Source organism: Lethenteron reissneri, chromosome 1 (genome assembly GCF_015708825.2).
Source record: "Lethenteron reissneri isolate LAM-NWPU_2019-01 chromosome 1, ASM1570882v1, whole genome shotgun sequence".
NCBI classification, from domain to species: Eukaryota; Metazoa; Chordata; class Hyperoartia; order Petromyzontiformes; family Petromyzontidae; genus Lethenteron; species Lethenteron reissneri.
In genome coordinates, this window is record NC_083779.1 from 216,470 (window position 1) to 234,230 (window position 17,761).

A 17,761-nucleotide genomic window follows, 5' to 3' on the forward strand; every position below is an offset into this window, starting at 1 on the left:
CACCACCATCACCACCACCATCACCACCACCACCAACACCACCATCACCACCACCACCAACATCACCACCACCAACACCATCACCACCACCACCAACACCACCAACACTACCACCAACACCAACATCACCAACACCACCACCATCACCACCACCACCATCATCGTCATCATCGTGTGGGAATTTATAGCAGCAACCAAATGACTCTTAACCGCGTGGTGACGTCGATTCCAAAATGTGGACGGGGAAAGAAACCCGCAGGGACCCAGAGAAAAATCAAAGCGACCACGGGGAGAGAGAGAGAGACACGAAACCTTCAATTACACAGCAGGCGTCAGGGTCGGCATCGAACCCACGAGTTGAGTTGAGTTTGAGTCGAAGGTCGGCAGGTCGCGAGTGGGGTGGGGTAAAGTGTGGGTACAGCTGAGAATGACGGTGAGACTCACCGTGGACACAGCCTCCACCCCCCCCCCCGGGTGGAAGTCGTGGCAGCAAATCCGCTGCTATGAGTCTCTATGAGTCTCTATGTATCGCGCACACACGCGCACACACACACGCACACACACACGCGCACACACACGCGCACACACGCACACACACGCGCGCACACACGCGCGCACACACACGCGCACACACGCACACACACGCACACACACGCGCGCACACACGCGCGCACACACGCACACACACGCGCGCACACACACGCGCACACACGCACACACACGCACACACACGCGCGCACACACGCGCGCACACACGCACACACACGCGCGCACACACGCGCGCACACACACACACACGCGCACACACACGCGGACACACACACACACGCGCACGCACACACACACGCGCACACGCACACATGTAATGAGTTGTAGCGTCACGCGAGTGTAATTAATTTCTAGCCACAGATGACTTCACCAACAAACAGTCGCATTAATAGTCGCACGAGAATCCCGTGTCTTCGCCTGTGCACGTGCACGCGCGCGGCTGGGCACACACGCACACACGCACACACTCACACACGCACACACTCACACACGCACACACGCACACACGCACACAAAGACAAAGATCCTCTCCCCCCACCCACCCACCGTGTAGCCTGCAACAGACTGTTGGGGCAAGTGCTGTTAGCGAGTAGCAGCAGCTGTGAAGGCCGGCACCCTGGCACACGAGCAGGCGGTTGGCCAACAACACCACGCCTGGCCGCTAAACTGACGCTCCTCACTTAACACAGACATACACACAGACACACGCACAAACACACGCACAGACACACGCACAGACACACGCACAGACACACGCACAGACACACACACACGCATTGAGGCTCTTGAAACATTGAGGTTTTTTTTCTACTGAATGATGTTGTGTGATTATTACTGCTGCTGTTGTTGTTGTCAATACGTCCGCAGCAGGATGAAGGCCTTGCCACGCTGTTGATCATGGGTAGGGACTGGAATTCAGAATAACATGAAGAGAGTTTTGTTGTAAAATAGTAATTATGAACAAAATATCTCTTAATTCATATAAATTCACTCATGTACTTGTTTTCCTTCAGCAGAAGTAGAAATATAAATATAGCGAGCGACGTTTCGAGCAACGACCCTCTCTCAAAGAGCAGCATCACGTGCTCTGCAGAAGCGTTGCAACCCAACCCACAACCGCACTCGCCAAACATCGAAACCCACGTACGTGGGTTGGGGCGTTGAATTGTTGGTCGCGCTTTGGGTAAAATTAGCATCGTGATGATGCACTACAAAATAGAAATGATCACGACGTTAATGGGTTGCGTTTGATCGAGATGCGCGACCTCACAGCGAATTGTTTGCTGGTGGTAGTGATGGTGGTGGTGATGGTGGTGGTGGTGATGGTGGTGGTGTCGCTGCACAACGAACAACAAACGGCAAATGCGTTCGTCAACGGCGCTTCTTCAGAGCACGTGATGATGCTCTTTGAGAAGGGCCCTTGCCCGAAACGTCGCCCGTTATATATGTTTATATTTCTACTTGCTAAGTTACCAGTTTGTCGTGAGAGTATTTATACTTTCACGGCAAGCAAATAAATAAATAAATGTGTATACATTGTAATTGAATGATTAAATTCATGATTACTATTTTAAAATACAATTATCTTCATGTTCTGTCGGTAGCCTAATCCCCCTATTCATGACGAACAGTGCGGCAAAGCCTTTATCATGCTGCGGATTTTATGATAATAATACTGGTTGGAACCTCCTGGTTACACCAGCTCACAGGGGATTATTGTGTCCGTCCGTCGTGCAGGGAGGGGCTGGGTGAGGAGGGAAGGGCTGGGTGGGGAGGGGCTGGGTGGGGAGGGTGGGGCTGGGTGGGGGGTGGGAGGGGTGGGGCTGGGCTGGGTGGGGAGGGGCTGGTCACCCCGTGGTGCCCTTATAAAACTCAACGTTTAACCTACTCACGCCGGCTTGTGCCCGCCCTCACAGTCGGGCATATTTGCAGAATACACCACGCTGCCGTTGACCCTGGCCATTGACCGAGCAACCCAACCAGCTCCCTCCGCAGGAATGTGTTAATACATTGTTAATTAATAATTACCACAATAAAAATCTATATCGGTAAAATAACAGCATTAACTCAATATTTCAAGAGGCGCAATGCTCAGTGGTGAATGACGTCTAAGGCAGTGGTGCCCCTTACTGACTCCCACCACCACCACCGCCACGTGCCGCTCCCACCATCACCACCACGTGCCACCACCACGTGCCACCACCACCACGTGCCGCTCCCACCACCACGTGCCGCTCCCACCACCACCACCACCACCACGTGCCACCACCAACACAACCAAGTGCCACCACCACGTGCCACCACCACCACGTGCCGCTCCCACCACCACCACCACAACCAAGTTCCACCACCACCACTACCACCACCACGTGCCACCACCACCACGTGCCGCTCCCACCACCACCACCACCACGTGTCACCACCACCACCACCACGTGCCGCTCCCACCACCACCACCACCACCACCACGTGCCACCACCACCACCACTACCACCACCACTACCACCACCACGTGCCACCACCACCACTACCACCACCACGTGCCACCACCACCACCACTACCACCACCACGTGCCACCACCACCACCACTACCACCACCACCACTACCACCACCACGTGCCACCACCACCACCACCACGTGCCACCACCACCACCACTACCACCACCACTACCACCACCACGTGCCACCACCACCACTACCACCACCACGTGCCACCACCACCACCACTACCACCACCACGTGCCACCACCACCACCACTACCACCACTACCACCACCACGTGCCACCACCACCACCACCACGTGCCACCACCACCACGTGTCGCTCCCACAGCAGCGGGCTGGAGACCCGCGTGGTCGTTTAGGTCGGTTCGACCATACTTCACCAGGCTGGTCAGTGTGTGTGTGGTGAAGGTGTGTGTGTGGTGTGTGTGTGGTGACGGTGTGTGTGTGTTGAAGGTATGTGTGTGTGTGTGGTGAAGGTGTGTGTGTGGTGAAGGTGTGTGTGTGGTAAAGGTGTGTATGTGTGTGTGGTGAAGGTGTGTGTGTGGTGAAGGGGTGTGTGTGGTGAAGTGTGTGTGTGTAGTGAAGGTGTGTGTGTGGTGAAGGTGTGTGTGTGTGGTGAAGGTGTGTGTGTGTAGTGAAGGTGTGTGTGTGGTGAAGGTGTGTGTGGTGAAGGTGTGTGTGTGGTGAAGGTGTGTGTGTTGAAGGTGTGTGTGTGTGGTGCAGGGATGTGTGTGTGTGGTGAAGGTGTGTGTGTGTGTGGTGCAGGGATGTGTGTGTGTGATGCTGGCCACCCACCCTCGCGTGATTTCCCGTGTCGGCCTTCATGAGCGTTGCTACTCGCTACAAAGCCCTTGTCCCATCAGCCTGTTGAAGGCTATACGAGAAGGGGGACCTTTGACTTTGTTTTAGCTATTAAAAGATACAACACAAGGCCGTGTGGAAGTGTCTTGGTCTTCCGCCCAATGTAGCTGAGAAATCGATCGAACGCCATCAGCAGCTGCAGCAGTAGCTACAGCTACAGCAGCAACAGCAGTAGCTGCAGCAGCAGCAGCTACAGCTGCAACAGCAACAACAACATTAGCTGCAGCAGCAACAACAACATCAGCTACATCAGCAACAGCAGGAACAGCATCAACAACAGCAGCAACAGCAGTAGCTGCAACAGCAGCTACAGCAGCATTAGCAGCTACAGCAGTAGCTGCAGCAGCAGCAGCTACAGCTGCAACAGCAACAACAACAGCAGCTGCAGCAGCAACAACAACAACAGCAGCGGCAACAGCTGGAGCAGCAACAGCAGGAACGGCATCAACAACAGCAGCAACAGCAGCTGCAACAGCATCAGCAACAGCAGTAGCTGCAACAGCAGCAGCAGGAACAGCAAGAGCAGCTGCAGTAGCAACACAAGCAGCAGCAACAGCAGCAGCAACAACAACAACAGTCATCGGGTGGTGGTGACGTCACCACGGGGGCTTGTGCCAGGCCAAGTGCACTCGAAGGCGACGTGAAGTTTTCGCACGCCGGCTGGCAGGAGGTCACGGGGCAGAAGACCCAGCAGGTGCCACGGGTCGACTGACTGAGATGAGTGGCCGGTGCACCACTTGTAAAGATAATGCCGCTCGACTGATTCGTGGTGAGACCTATGCTGTTAAACCGGAGGTGGTCATAAGCACACTGCCCATGTATGGGAAACTCTCCACTCTCTTCACAACTGCCCCATTACCAATGGCAAGTTGAGGCGGTGCAGTGTTTGATGGCAAAATACCCAGGCAGGCGTTTAGTACTGGTAGGAACCACCTGGTTACTAGAAGTAGCAGCAGCAACATCAGCAGCAGCAACATCAGCAGCAATTTCAAGGCGCGTGTTCTGACAGGCGATCTTAACGTCCTTCATAGAGGACGGCTCACCACTCTGGGCTGGCCTTCTCGAGGTATGGCTCGCGATCAGTTTTTGAGTCGCGAAATTGAAGGGACCTTGAACGCAATTCCCGGCTGTGCGAAGCCTTTGAAATTGAAATGATGATGTGTGGGGTTTTTTTGTCTTCTATACGTTAATGCACGCGTGCTTATGCAATAATCTCCCCCCCCCCCCGTCTCTCTCTAATATTGCGCGGTGTGCCGGCAAAAAAGGAAATTATAAAGAAGCCACGCTGAGATTGAAATCCCTTTTTTTTATCAAATGTAATAGGCAGAAGATTTTTTTTCTTCTAAGGATACTCTCTCTCTCTCTCGTAATTTCTTTATCTCACTTCCCAAACGAACGGAACTCCACGAATTAATTCCTGATGATTAAACCGTCCGTAGCTTAGTGCCTGCAAGGTGGTCAGAGATCTAAATCGGAATCTTTATTTAGATCGCAGAAGGAATCCGATGAGCTATGAAGGTCTTCGTCACAGACGTTCGACTGGCCGTGAACCTGAAATCCTGCGTTGGAATCTGGATCTCGACCTCAGATTATCACGGTTGGCTTCGTACGGCGCGAAAGAAGTCCAACAGCCGCAGACTACACTACCACGCCCCGCACAAATCTGGTCAAACACAAAGGCAAAGCTCCCCCGTGTAGCCTTAACAGACTGTTGGGGAAAGTGCTGTTAACGGGCACCTATCAAGGCCGGCACGGCACACGAGGCGGTGACCACCAGCACCACGCCCGACCGCCTTTGTCTCCCCATTGGCGAGGTTTCCACACCGCACCGGGTACTCATTTGACGCTGAGTCGACCTAGAGGATGTTCGTCACCGACAGTGTTGACCGTGAGCGGGCATCGAACTCGTTGCTTTTGAGAAGATCCTGACTTGCTCGTGCCGGACGTGTGTGACAAAGAGCTTCATTGCTCTTCGGATTCCTCCGATGATTCTGGATGCAACTACCAGCGGCAAGTTACAGGACTCGAAGTGTAAACATTGTGAGTTGACTCTCCAGCACACCGGCTCGTGCCGAACTCGTCACTAATTGTTCTTGGTTCTTTCGGTAAAGTCACGTAGAATGGAAATAATAAAATAATAAAAATTAAACATAATAAAATAATTCTCACGACGTTTCGGCCACAACGCAAGCAGCCGTCCTCAGGTGGAGAACAGGTCTGTCAGACGCTGTCTTTCCGACAGACCTGTTCTCCACCTGAGGACGGCTGCTTGCGTTGTAGCCGAAACGTCGTGAGAATTATTTTATTGTTTTATTTTTCATAATCAACGTTTTTGGGTTTAGATCGCGTTTATTTATAAATGTGTCGTAACCCTCCACCATCCGACACGGCCAATCAGTAAAAATGTGTCACGTTGACAAAGACAAATAGTTCACTGCTTTAGCCCACCGGTGTGTTGAAGCCACAACATTTACAATTTGAGTACGACGTTTCGCTGGTAATTGCAACCAGCATCATCGGGCAATTCGCCAGAATGGTGTTGCCCGATGATGCTGGTTGCAATTACCAGCGAAACGTCGTACTCAAATTGTAAATGTTGTGGCTTCAACACACCGGTGGGCTAAAGCAGTGAACTATTTGTCTTTGTCAACGTGACACATTTTTACTGATTGGCCGTGTCGGATGGTGGAGGGTTACGACACATTTATAAATAAACGCGATCTAAACCCAAAAACGTTGATTATGAATAACATTGGTCGCGAAAGCCTACGTGTTAAATGTTTTATTTTTATTATTGTATTATTTCCATTCTACGTGACTTTACCGAAAGAACCAAGAAGATGAATCCCTGCAGTCACGAAAGCTTTAAATCGAACTCGTCAATAATTGTCACGTTTCGTTCACGTGAAGACACTCTACTGATTGGCTGTGTCGTGTGGTGGCGGGGTTAACAACACACTTATACTTACGCGATCTAACCCAACAGCAACACAAATCAACACCTTATGATGAATAGCATTGGTGGCGGAACCTCTACGTGCCAAACGGGTTCCCTCCTGATTCCGATTACAAAACGCGCCCCAAATGTATTCTGTGAGATACAGAGCAGGTGAAGAAGTGCGTCATCATGATCCACTCATTCTGCTTCATCGTCATCACCACGCGCGCGGCCACACACATCGCTGGCTCTAGCCGCCCGTTCAACTGGCACCAAGATGTAGTTCTGTAGCGTCAACTTCCGCAGCGGGGGGCGGGGGGCGGGGGGCGGGGGCATTCTCCAGGGTTCCCCTTCGGCTACTTGGGGTTGTGAGCCCTGAAGCAGTCGCTTGGGTTTTTTGCCGATGCTTAGCGGCACCCGCTGGGCCTGCTAGCCATGGGAATGTGGAATTTCCACCACCGGACCGGGGAGTCTGTTGAGTGAAGTGATGTCGATGTCCACGTGATGATGATATTGATGATAATCCACTTGGGTTAGCTATCATTTGTGAGCGTTAGCCAAGGTCGCTTCTGAAGAAGAGTTGCATAGCAGCTGAGTGGGCCTTACCCGGGTAAAATAAAAAACAGCTAAATATTGTAGTTGTATAGGCTATCAATTCCACGTCGTGTTTGCACCCCCCTCCCCTCGCCCTTTCACCATCATCCCACGTGCCGCACGCGCGGTGCGAGAGAGATCAGCAGCATCAGAGGCGCGCTGAGACGGAGACTCTATCCCCATTCCTCCCCGGTAGACACACAGACCCCCGCACCTCCTGTGAGTGGGAACGGCGGCTCCCAATAGCTCGTAACACAGACGACGTTTCATCACCCCCACCTCCCACACACAACCTTGGCCTCGCTGGTTCAGTGGAGTTGAATCTTGGGGTCGCTGGTTCAGTGGAGTTGAATCTTGTAGTTGAATCTCGGAGTCACCGGTTCAGTGGAGTTGAATCTTGGAGTTGAATCTTGGAGTTAAATATTGGGGTCGCTGGTTCAGTGGAGTAGAATCTCGGAGTTGAATCTTGGAGTTGAATCTTGGAGTTGAATCTTGGAGTCGCTGATTCAGTGGAGTTGAATCTCGGAGTTGAATCTTGGAGTTGAATCTTGGGGTCGCTTGAACCCTCGACACACGAGGGGCTCAGTGCTCACCGATGCTGTGGTGCACAATTCGCGTTTGCGGTTGGACTCAGATAGCCGCTTGAATGAAACTTTAGCCAGATAAAGAGGGAGCTCAGCGTGACCAAGGTGTTTTTTAATTACAAAGGATGGGGGGGAGTGATGGGGGTTGGAGGCAATTGGTGATGTTTTGGGCAGATTGGGAACAGATTGGAGACTCGGTTGTCTTGGGAGAAGGAAATCGAATTGGGATCCCCGCTGAATGATTCACTATCACCTGTGCGTTGGGGGACGCTGGGGACGATATCGTTTTAATTAAACACTCGCGTTAGAAAGTCAACCGCGGCTGGTCACGATACATTTCATTTAGTTTCGTGGTGCTTTTTAATTGGTAGTTTTTATTTTCGGTTTTGATAACACCGAGAAAATTGGCTTTTAGCACGCCGGAGCGTTGTGTGCAGCGTCTTTGTTTCGTGGACGCAATTAAATGTTGCGTGAGGACGGCCTGTTAATTTTCCTGCAATTGCTCACGATGCCTCTGTTGGCAAAGGACATGCGAACAATTTTTATTTTTAACTGTGACTCTTAAATATGCTACTGTTCGTGTTAATGAAAGGTTATAAACACTTCGTCTGTGATGCTCTGCAGGTGCCTGGGTGAAACGTGCGATAAGAGGTGCTCAGTCCTGGCCTGTTGGCTCAACACACTTAATACATTAAACCAACATAAAGACTGATAGACGTACACATAGATACATAGCGACTCATAGAGATACATAGACATACACAGAGACTTATAGAGATAAATAGAGATACATAGAGACTCATAGAGATACATAGAGACACATTCACCGGCATCTCTGACCAACACCACCTGGCCGGTGAATTAAGACATGTACATCGGGCCCTCAGGATGAACGGATACTCTGACCGTACTATGCGCCAAGCTGTGTCTCCCACCACACAGAAACAGCCACATGAAACTCCGACCAAAACTATCACGTTACCATACATAGCAGGCGTGACCAAAAAGATCTCCAAAATTCTAAACAAACAAAAGATCCAAGTCCGATTCAGTACAGTGCATAAAATCCGTGATCTGATTCCATCTGTGAAGGATATCGTTCCTGACTTACAGCATCCTGGAGTCTACAAATTGAGTTGCATTTGTGGTGATTGCTACATTGGAGAAACGAAACGTCATGTTTCTGATCGTGTCCGCGAGCACAAGTCAGATCTGAAACACGGCAGAACTGATTCTTTGGCCGTTGTCGATCATTGCTACACCTCTGTGGGCTCTCATGAAATTGTCTTTTCCGAGACCAAGGTGCTCTGCAAACCTCCTGGCTACCATCAAAGGTTTGTACACGAAGCCATCCAGATATACAAACACAGACATCATTTCAACCGTGATGATGGTTACAAACTGAGTAATCATTGGAAAGATGTGATTAACCATGCAAAAAAGATTTAACTACACTTATTTGGTCAATCTTATTTGACAGCCAACTATTACAGGTTATTGATAGACAGCCAGGCGTGTTTTACCATGTTTAGTTGTTTATTTTTTCACACTATTGTTATGTAGGCCAGGCTTAGTCACAAACCGTACCTCTCCATAACAAAGGCTCACCCTCTTAAGCCTCACCTTACCATATGAATAAAACGTGTGCCGTACTTGGCCCTTCCCCCCTCTCCAACCATTATATATATGGAGTGTTAGCTCTTGCAATCTCTCATTTAAATTTCGATGTAAAGCTTTCGTGACTGCAGGGATTCATCTTCTTGGTTCTTTCGGTAAAGTCACGTAGAAGGGAAGTAATAAAATAATAAAAATAACAAATAATAAAATAATTTTATTTTATTATGTGTTATAAAACATAATAAAATCATTTTATTTTATTATGTTTTATTTTATTATGTTTTATTTTTATTATTTTATTACTTCCCTTCTACGTGACTTTACCGAAAGAACCAAGAAGATCTCTCATTGACTTGATGCAGCTGTCGTGGCTGTGACGGTTCCACTTGAAGACGGAAGCTTGTGTTGCCTCCGAAACGTCGTGATTTTTATTTTATTTTACTTTTATTAATTTTAATGTTTTACCTACGTGACTTTACCGAAAAAAACCTAAGAATAGAGATACGTGTGTGCGTGTGTGTGTGTGCGTGTGTGTTCTAGAGAAGAGATGGAGTGATGTGGTACAGGAGGACGTGGAGCTGAGTGGACTTGCCGATGACCGGTACCAGCGGTGTCAAGATCGGCCTCTGTGGAGGAGGCTCGTGAAGGATGCTACTGGGCAGTTGGAGGCAGTCGCCCTACAACAACAACGGAGGGCGGAGGAGCGACGCTCACAACAACGAGCGGAGCGCCGGGTGGCTAAAGCACAGCAAGTTGGTACAGTAGGGGTCACAGGTGGTGCATCAGCCAGTCATCTCGGTCAGTCGACCCGTGGCACCTGGGTCTGCCCCGTGACCTCCTGCCAGCGGGCGTTCGACACTTCACTTGGCCTCAAGGTGCACTTGGCCTGGCACAAGCGTCGTGGTGACGTCACCGCCACTTAGTGGCGAATGGCGGTTGTTGTTGTTGTGCGTGTGCTACAGCAGAGGTGTAGGGAATTCCAACAAGACCTACATCTCTGCTTTATTGACCTGGTCAAGGCCTATGATACCATCAGTAGGCCTGGGCTCTGGGTTGTTCTTCGTGCTTTCGGAGTCCCTGACCCTCTGCTCACGATCATTAAGGACCTTCATGATGGTGAGCGGACCCGGGTAAAACTACGTGGCCAGGAGTCAGAGCTTTTCCTTGTACACCTTGGGGTGCGACATGGATGTCCTCTGGCTCCCACATTATTTAACATCTATTTTGACCACGTAGTTCTTGAAGCCTGCAATAGCTGTACCGGGGGAATTTCCATTTGGTACAGATATAATGGGAGGCGGATCGATGCCCGGGTGCGATCAAGGGATGGCTCCCTATTGGTCAACCACGTTATGTATTCCGATGATTTGGTAATAGCTGCTCATTCAGAGGAGGAGTTGGAGACGCTGCTGCTGAGACTGGAGCGTGCCACTAAGAGGTGGGGCCTTACCATCAGCCCCACCAAAACTAAGCACCTGCCTGGGTATTTTGTACCATCGGACACTCCACCCCCACAACTCCCAATCGGTGATGGGGCAGTTGTGGAGAGAGTGGAGAGTTTCCCATACCTGGGCAATGTGCTTATGACCGGCTCCAATTTAACAGCAGAGGTCTCACTACGAATCAATCGAGCGGCAATATCTTTTCATCGGTTGCGTGATGCTGTGTGGAAGCTACCTGGTCTGTCGCTCCGCACGAAGCTTCAGGTCTTCTCGGCCGCAGTCATTCCCTCCCTTCTCTACGCTTGCGAAACATGGACCCCCCTAATGGAGCATCTTCGCCGGTTGGAAACATTTAGGCTGGCATGCCTACGATCCATCCTTGGTTTAACCAGGCTGGATTGTGTGAGGAGCTCACAAATCCTTGAAAGATCTGGGCAAAGTCCCCTCGGTGAGCTCCTCCGACAGGCAAGGCTGCGTTGGCTGGGTCACGTAGCGCGCATGCCCAGCCACCGCATGCCTAAACAGCTTTTGTTCGGCCCGATCGAGGGGCTAAACGGGCGCGGCACGGGCTAGAGAAGAGATGGAGTGATGTGGTACAGGAGGACGTGGAGCTGAGTGGACTTGCCGATGACTGGTACCAGCGGTGTCAAGATCGGCCTCTGTAGAGGCGGCTCGTGAAGGACGCTACTGGGCAGTTGGAGGCAGTCGCCCTCCAACAACAACGGAGGGCGGAGGAGCGACGCTCACAACAACGAGCGGAGCGCCGGGTGGCTAAAGCACAGCAAGTTGGTACAGTAGGGGGCACAGGTGGTGCATCAGCCAGTCATCTCGGTCATCTCAGTCAGTCGACCCGTGGCACCTGGGTCTGCCCCGTAACCTCCTGCCAGCGGGCGTTCGACACTTCACGTGGCCTCAAGGTGCACAAGCGTCGCGGTGACGTCACCGCCACTTAGTGGCGTATGGCGATTGTTGTTGTTGGTGTGTGCGTGTGTGTTTGTGACGTGTGTGTGTGTGACGTGTGTGTGTGTGACGTGTGTGTATGCGCGTGTGTGTGTGTGACGTGTGTGTGTGTGTGTGACGTATACGTCGTTGAGCTCTAAAGCAGAACCTCTTCTTGTGGTGGTTGTGATGATGGTTGTGATGATGGTTGTGGTTGTGATGATGGTTGTGGTGGTTGTGGTGGTGGTTGTGGTGGTGGTTGTGATGATGGTTGTGGTGGTTGTGATGATGATGGTTGTGATGATGGTTGTGGTGGTTGTGATGATGATGGTTGTGATGGTTGTGGTGGTGGTTGTGATGATGGTTGCGGTGGTGGTTTTGGTGGTGGTTGTGATGATGGTTGTGGTGGTTGTGATGATGGTTGTGGTTGTGATGATGGTTGTGGTAGTTGTGATGATGGTGGTTGTGGTGGTGGTTGTGGTGGTGGTTGTGATGATGGTTGTGGTGGTTGTGATGATGATGGTTGTGATGATGGTTGTGGTGGTTGTGATGATGATGGTTGTGATGGTTGTGGTGGTGGTTGTGATGATGGTTGCGGTGGTGGTTTTGGTGGTGGTTGTGATGATGGTTGTGGTGGTTGTGATGATGATGGTTGTGATGGTTGTGGTGGTGGTGGTGTAAGTACAGCACTGTCACTGTTGCTGATGTATCGCTGTGGCTGCGAGCACAAGTCTAAATGTGGAGAAACAGCCCAGAGAGAGGAGGCCGGGGAGAGGAGGCCGGGGACAGGAGGCCCCCAAATTAATCAAATCTCCCGCGACCACGGAGAGGGAAATCGCCCCCCCCCCCCCACGGCACCCACCCTCCCCCCACGGCACCCCCCCCCCCCCCCACGGCACCCCCCCCCCCCCACGGCACCCACCCTCCCCCACGGCACCCCCCCCCACGGCACCTCCCCCCACGGCACCCACTCTCCCCCACGGCACCCCCCCCCCCACGGCACCCCCCCCCACGGCACCCACCCTCCCCCCACGGCACCCCCCCCCACGGCACCTCCCCCCACGGCACCACCCCCACGGCACCCCCCCCCCACGGCACCCCCCCCCCACGGCACCCCCCCCACGGCACCCCCCCCCCACGGCACCCACCCCCCCACGGCACCCACCCTCCCCCCACGGCACCCCCCCCCCCACGGCAACCCACCCACCCGATTGAAATTGAATGGACAAAAGGCAGAAGAGAAGTTATGATGTAGAGATGGGATGTTCATCTTCCTGCCTCTCCGTGCGCACACGTGTGGGGGGAGCGGTGGCGCAGTGGTTAGCATGTACACGTGTGTGTGTGTGTGGAGAGTGGCGGCGCAGTGGTTATCGTGTACACGTGTGTGTGGGAGGAGCGGTGGCGCAGTGGTTAGCGTGTACACGTGTGTGTGTGGAGAGTGGCGGCGCAGTGGTTATCGTGTACACGTGTGTGTGGGAGGAGCGGTGGCGCAGTGGTTAGCGTGTACACGTGTGTGTGTGGGGAGTGGTGGCGCAGTGATTATCGTGTACACGTGTGTGTGGGGGGAGCGGTGGCGCAGTGGTTAGCATGTACACGTGTGTGTGTGTGTGTGTGGAGAGTGGTGGCGCAGTGGTTATCGTGTACACGTGTGTGTGGGAGGAGCGGTGGCGCAGTGGTTAGCATGTACACGTGTGTGTGTGTGTGGAGAGTGGTGGCGCAGTGGTTATCGTGTACACGTGTGTGTGGGAGGAGCGGTGGCGCAGTGGTTAGCGTGTACACGTGTGTGTGTGGGGAGTGGTGGCGCAGTGGTTATCGTGTACACGTGTGTGTGGGGGGAGCGGTGGCGCAGTGGTTAGCATGTACACGTGTGTGTGTGTGTGTGTGGAGAGTGGTGGCGCAGTGGTTATCGTGTACACGTGTGTGTGGGAGGAGCGGTGGCGCAGTGGTTAGCGTGTACACGTGTGTGTGTGGGGAGTGGTGGCGCAGTGGTTAGCGTGTACACGTGTGTGTGGGGGGAGCGGTGGCGCAGTGGTTAGCGTGTACACGTGTGTGTGTGTGGGGAGTGGTGGTGCAGTGGTTAGCGTGTACGCGTGTGTGTGGGGGGAGCGGTGGCGCAGTGGTTAGCGTGTACACGTGTGTGTGTGTGTGTGGGGAGTGGTGGCGCAGTGGTTAGCGTGTACACGTGTGTGTGTGGGGAGTGGTGGCGCAGTGAATACCGCAAGTTCGATTCCTGCCCACGGCCACCATTACCAGTGACGATTATTTTATGAACCATTCCTGGGTCTCGCCTAGTTCTACTCAGCCTCAAATGGTACCTGGTGCGGTGTGCAACCGTTGCCACTTGGGGAGACAAAGGCGGCCGGGCGTGGTGCTGGCCACCCACCTCCTCGCGTGTGCCGTGCCGGCCTTCATAGGCAGTGCTACTCGCTAACAGCACTTTCCCCAACAGTCTGTTGCAGGCTATTCGGGGGATCTTTGTCTTTGCGTCTGTTATGGGGAGCGGTGGCGTAGTGGTTAGCGCGCTGCTCTAGGAACCCCCGGCCATCGGAGTTCGATTCCCGCTCACCGTCACCAACACTCGTGACGATTATCCGAACCGGTCATGTACGTGTCTGTATGACGGCATCTTATAACACATTCCTGCGGAGGGAGCTGGTAGGAACGTTGGGTTGCTCGGTCAATGGCCAGGGCGTGGTGTATTCCGCAAATATGCCCGACTGTGAGGGCGGGCACAAGCCGGCGTGAGTAGGTTAAACGTTGAGTTTTAAAAGGGCACCACGGGGTGACCAGCCCCTCCCCTCCCCACCAAGCCCCACCCCTCCCACTCCCACCCAGCCCCACCCTCCCCACCCAGCCCCGCTCTCCCCGCCCCACCCAACCCCTCCCTCTCCACCCAGCCCCTCCCTGCAAGACGGACGGACGGACACAATAACCCCTTGTGGGCTGGTGTAACCTGGCGGTTCCTAGTAGTAGCAATATAAATATACATGCGTGTGTTTACCAATGTCGAGATTACAATGCATAAGAGCCCCGACAGGGTCACGTGGCACAGGCTGCGTGTCTCTCCGTCTCTGCCTGCAGACTTGCGACGTGGGGTAATAACCACGTTGATGAATCCACGTGCTCCCAGCTACATTCTGTATGTTTCACCCCCTCTCCCCGCACGCCTCAATTTGTGTGACCATTACATTGTACACGCGTTACACACACCCCTTACGCATTCCGTTGCTTTATGCGTTCGGGGTCGTATATGTCACAATTTGAAGAAGGCATTAACCGTAAGAAGCTGTCTGAATCCTGTGTAGATATTACGGGTGTGTGGGATTAAAAGTAAATATATAAATAAGCATATGACATTCTCTTGAGCGATGATGCAGAGAGCAGTAGAGTGGCCTTGGTAAGTCTGTGCTCTTCCTCCACGCGGTCCCATCGACGTAAATGCACTCGATCTCTCATTGCCATCATCATCACCGATGCTCTTACACCACTCAGCCACCCATTCAATTAAGCCACCCACTCGCTTACCCACTCACCCATCCACTCACTTACCCACCTACCCACCCACCCACCAACTCACCCATCCACTCACTCATCCGCTCAATTAACCACTTACCCACCCACCCACCGACTCACCCGTTTATCCACCCATCCGCGAACTCGCACATCCACCCACCCACCAACTCACCCACCCACCGACTCACCCGTTTACACACCCATCCGCTAACTCGCACACCCAACAATCAACTCGCACACTGCCTCACGCAGCTACCCAACAAAAACAACAGACGCCATTCGCCACTAATTGGCGGTGAGGTCATCTACGGCGTTTGTGCCAGGCCATGTGCACTTCGAGTGTGTCGTAGGCCCGCTGGCAGGTCACGGAGCAGACCTAAGTGCCATGGGTTGACTGGCTGAGATGACTGCCTGTCCACCCAGCCACCCACTCACTCACTCATTCATCCACTCACTCATTCATCCACTCACTCATTCATCCACTCACTCATTCATCCACTCACTCATCCACTCACTCATTCATCCACTCACTCATTCATCCACTCACTCATTCATCCACTCACTCATTCATCCACTCACTCATCCACTCACTCATTCATCCACTCACTCACTCACCCACTCATTCACTCATGAACATTGATCCATTATTCAAACGTCACTTTCCTGTGTAGCAACGTCTGCACCGTGCTGACATGACGCATCAGCCACACGCACGGCACTTGTCGTGAACATGCAAACCAAAAAGCTCTGACGACATACGCAGTGTCTTTTAAGCCGATTTGCCCACACCAGGTGACTTGCGATAGGCCTCTATTTGGTGTTTGAACATCTTAACACATTTTTTAGCGCCTCGTCTCACGAGTGTCAGATCGGAGAACAACTCCAAAAGGCGAACAGCCTAGGGGGCCCCCCCACCAGCCAGTGGCAGCTGTCTCTGTGCGGCACCACAAGGGTGACTTCAGCACCTGGCCTGCGCATCGGGCACGAGGCTTCAGTGAATGTCGCGCGTGTAGAAGAATCATTTGCAGCGTAAGTTCTATTTTTATGTTCTATTTCTAAATGAGCACATGTTCATCCTGATGCCGGAACACAATGTCCTACTCAACTCGAAATCACATCGGGTTTTTTTTTATATTATTAATGAGAAGTATTATGTCATGTTTTCACGCGCACAGTATTCACTCGCACTCGAAGAAAGCGATAACCACTCGGAGGCACCACAGACGCGGCCAACAATTGCCAAAGATCTGCGGTCCCCTATATACAAGGAGGTCGTGGATTCGATCCCGACCCTGACGCCTGCTGTCTATTTGGAGTTTGTGTGGTCTCCCTCTCTTTATCTGTCACTCCCCGTGGTCGCGTGGATTTTTCTCCGGGTCCTCCGGTTTTTCCACACGACGATGATGATGAAAGCCACTTCGCTGGAATATAAGTTGTGGTGGTCAGGGTCGCTTCTGAAAAAGACCTACATGACGCAGTGGGGCCTTACACGGTCACATGAATAAAAAATACACTATTGTAGTCTTAGTTCATAGAGTCTCCAGAAAGTCCTTATACATATTCATACCGTTATTTTCACAAAATAGCCAGAAACGAGGTCCCCCCGTACCGCCGTGATTTCCCTCACGTGGCGGGCGTGGCGGTGTTGGGTCGCAGGCCCATTGGGGGGTGGGGTGCGAACGAATTCAACATCACGCGGACAATCGCCCCCGTCCGCTCCTCCGTCAATTTCGTACGCGGATCGCGGCTGACGTGGCGAGCGAGCGAGAGAGAGCGCGAGGGGAGGGAGAGGGGGAGGAGGAGGAGGGTGAGAGAGCGAGAGAGAGAGCGCGAGGGGAGGGAGAGGGGGAGGAGGAGGAGGGTGAGAGAGCGAGAGAGAGGGCGAGAGGATTTACAGGGCGAGGAAGGTGGCCCTGGAGGGGAAACGTCCGGCCAGCAGCCTGGGCATCTTCCGCGCTCTGGTCGGTGCCAGGGTGTGTGGGCTGGAGTTCCGCCATGTGCGGCTGACCCACGCCGTGCCGGCCTTCAAGGAGCAGTGGGCGATGGAGGAGGCCGTGTGCTCGGTGGCAGATGACGGGGAGTTCTGCATGCTGTTATGAGCTACCTGTCGGAGGCCGTCGGACTGCCAGAGGGGCTACGTACAGAACGAGAGAGTGAGCGAGAGAATGAGCGACAGAACGAGCGAGTGAGAGAGCGAGCGAGGGTTACATAAAGCCCA

At 52.8% G+C, this 17,761-nt stretch overlaps 1 long non-coding RNA gene across 1 annotated transcript; it reads right to left on the bottom strand.

Annotated features, from left to right (window-relative positions):
- Positions 1 to 327: 327 nt before the first annotated feature.
- On the bottom strand, positions 328 to 1,850 carry LOC133361729 (uncharacterized). Its single transcript, XR_009757416.1, has 4 exons — positions 1,697 to 1,850; positions 1,385 to 1,457; positions 1,096 to 1,228; positions 328 to 521 (listed from the first exon to the last, which is right to left on the bottom strand). It is a non-coding gene; the product is annotated as an uncharacterized LOC133361729 (long non-coding RNA).
- Between the last annotated feature and the right edge of the window lie 15,911 nt (positions 1,851 to 17,761).